Below are 3,503 nucleotides of genomic sequence, written 5' to 3'. Positions count from 1 at the left end.
TTCGCAAAACTTTTTGAAGTTCTTCTATTTTGGCAGGACAAAGTTTGTGGAAGAGGTTAAATTCCTAACGTCGTGATTGGTCATTCAATTGGCCTTCTACTTTTGAGATTCCATGTTGGGAGATTTTAAGATGGTCATCAAGGGTCTCAAAAATTGTCTTGAGTATATCTTGCTTGATGTAACTGTTGTGATCGCGTGAAAAGGCGTGTTAAGCTGAATTTTGGCCTCGATTGGGAAGAATTTGAAGGCATCTACTATTGAAAAAGTGAATATTTTACCCAGTCGCAATTCAAAATAAGTGCTCACGAAACCACGTGGGGGTCTCCCATTGAACTAACAAATGTGTAGACGATAACTTGATACCTGACAACTGAATCGCTAGCCACTCGCGACCTGGATCTTATGAAATAAACGACATGGTTTTAAGTATCTTTGTTTTGCCACTGCCATAATATATCTAACTAGGACATCCACACCATGAAGAGCGTCCATGCCATTGTAGATGTTGTTCGCAGACGTCTCGAAGAAATTGTACATGCCAGAAGTAATCACATCGATTGCTATATTTCTTCAAGGTAAATATTTTTCCTATGATATCTTGCTGCAGAATCATTATGAATTAATATGTGCGCCTATGAACTTTGTGCCACCCCTGTTGATAACATTAAGCAGTTATTAGCCTATTTCAACTTTCAGGGTCTGGACGTAGCCTTTTTCGACCTTATTCTGATGGTACCTTGGCTCGAGTTCATTAGCACTTTGATTTTTTGGCTAGGTTTGGAAGGAACTACACAATGTAGTATACCGGTTTGTTTAATTAGAGACGCCAGTCGTCATCAGTAGAACACACGTTTATTCTGCCTCGACTGCAATTGCGAGTCAGGCTTATAAGGCCCTATCGAAATATACAATTCATAGAGCATCGACAGGTCATGGCTCGAGCCATCGTAATTAGATCATACCAGTTTTGGAATTGTCCACCAAAAATATTGACATCTACAAATTGTTAAGCTTCGGCGCTTCATCCCTGAGAAACCACGCAACCTTTAAATCCAATCAGGAGTTCAAGAACTCGGATGAATAAATGATATTTGCTATTTTGGGGGGGGCTGGGGGCAAATTAGCCACTTAGCCTGAAGAACCCCTGGTAGGGCTCCCTATTCAAGGTAAAAATGGTACAGAATTGAAGACCCCCCCCCGATCAGCAACGAGTTTTAATGCAGTTCTGGATACGAGACCTAGAAAGGCAGAGTAACGTTTTGCAACTCATTGAAGCGGTTTTTATTCAGCTTGTCTACCCTCTTCCGCTCGTGATGGGAGCCCTAACCGAGGTCCTTGAAGCTAAAGAGCTGATGTTGTACGGGTTAACATTTCCTGATCATAAGCCGAAATGTTTTTGACATGAAAGTACAAAAATAGATTGAGTATATGATATCAATTGTCTACAATCGTACTCTATTCATTCATCTGAAATAGCTCAGTGCATCTTCAAAAATGGAATGATCGAAAAGGAAAATGTCAAATGTTGTGACAGTTTCAGTTGTGTATCTTTCTCCCCTCTTTAAAATCAAATACATGTTAGACAATTTCATTCATATGCACTTTTCTGGATCTCTGTGAATAATACTTTATTTAACCACACCGTTTAAGATTTAATGGGTAAAAAAGAACACTAGAGGAAAAGCAGTTGATCTAAACTGACATGACGGTATAGTGTTTTTAAGTCGATTATTACGATCATTGTTGGTCAGTATGGAACATCTTTTTCCAGTACTTATCCCTCTATTGGTTAGGTTGAAAGCGGAGAGTGAGTGACAGAATGTTGTGACCCTTTGATATCGTGATCACAGACTTCGAGCTCAGTAGCTCAGTATACAACCTTTAGAAAATTTCCCATTTCTTCCCAGTTCTCCCTGTTCAGAATAAGAGTCGCGTAATGGAATTTCCTCGCTTTTTGCTTCCATTTCAAACGAAGGAACGTCTTTCTGGACGATTTGATACCAATGGTTTCCTAATGGACTCACTCAGTCGGCGAATCCAGTTTTTCTGTCAGACACCGAATGTTTCCGAAAGCCACCTAATGAGCAACCTCCGCGTGCGACCTTGCAAAAACAGTCGGGTTGTTTCCAGGTTTCCGTTGGATGACGACGAGGACAACCGCAATAACGGTATCAATCCTGGCCAGATCAGAGGCGAGTCTTTTCGAACTCTTACCTCGGAGTTGGGAGCATGGACGTTATCCAGTAGGAAAATACATCCACCAAAGACGTTACTGGATGCTCATTCTGCGTAACGTCCAAGCCTTCACTCCGCGGGGTCCGCCGAGGTAAGAATGTTGAGAGAAATGGGTTTCAGGCCAATCATTTGTGCCGAAAAACATTCATTTACAGGTTAACCGCTAGAATATAAAGTCCACGAAGGGTTACTTTCTGTCACGGGTTGAGTCACCGTGATTAATTGTGTTGTCATCAGTTTCTCAAATAGACAATCTTCGAATCATGCCTGGCTTGGGAGTCGCTAGCAATAAAAGTCGGCGCTTCAGATTTACAACATCGAAATGATAAATGACAGATTTCGAGGCTGGCTTCAATGCGAATGAATACTAGCCTAAATAGGAACTATAGATTCAGCCATTGAGGGCGCACATAACCAAAGTAGCAATTTGGGTCATTTATGTACGTAGTTCTGATACTCGATTCATGACGACGGCCGTTTTTCCAATCCAAGGGAAATATTTCCTTGTAGATATTGAAGCCAATTTCAATCCCTTGTTCTTTTTCTTTATCAGTGGCATAACCAATCTCTTTCCAAAGGGGTGGCACGTTTCCTTGTGGCAAAGACGTTGTCACCCGCCAAAATGTGTACGTACTCACATCAAAAACCCCACCAAATGGTTGGTTGTTTCTTACAAGTTTATGAAGAGAACCATGGTTTCGTCGTATGACCTGGCAATTTCAAAAAATGACATACAGAACCTTCCGGACCCTTTCATTGTCATTTTCTTAAATAAAGCATACATAATGCACACCAACCGTAAGGAGAGAGTCCAGTACAAAAACAGCAGAGCACTTTAAACAGCATGTGTATGTCATTAGAATATTAGAACTGTGTTGACAATGGTTCATTCGCACCTACTTCTCTACGTACATTCTATTCTATCCAACAGTCGTTGGTTGAAGATCTGTTTTTCAATTGTTGGGTCAACTTTTTGATTCGAATTCAATTTAATCCATGTCTTTGCTATCACGAGTAATCCTTTCGCAGTCGACCCTGATCACCACACCTGATGATCCAGAGTGAGGAGTGGGACACCTCGGCCAATAATTTCGATCGACACCCCAAGCATGACCATAAATCAAGCTGAGCTTGAGACAGTGCGGCCTTGGAACCCATCCCCCCCCCCTTCCTCTTTTTCCTCTTTTTCCTCTTTTACCTCCCTTCCTCCCCTTTCCCCTTGTGGAACTCGCTCGTTCTTGTACTCGTATCTACTATCTGCTAGAAGA

The sequence above is a fragment of the Tigriopus californicus genome, chromosome 6 (assembly GCF_007210705.1).
Source record: "Tigriopus californicus strain San Diego chromosome 6, Tcal_SD_v2.1, whole genome shotgun sequence".
Classification (NCBI taxonomy): domain Eukaryota; kingdom Metazoa; phylum Arthropoda; class Copepoda; order Harpacticoida; family Harpacticidae; genus Tigriopus; species Tigriopus californicus.
This window is presented reverse-complemented; position numbering follows the sequence as displayed.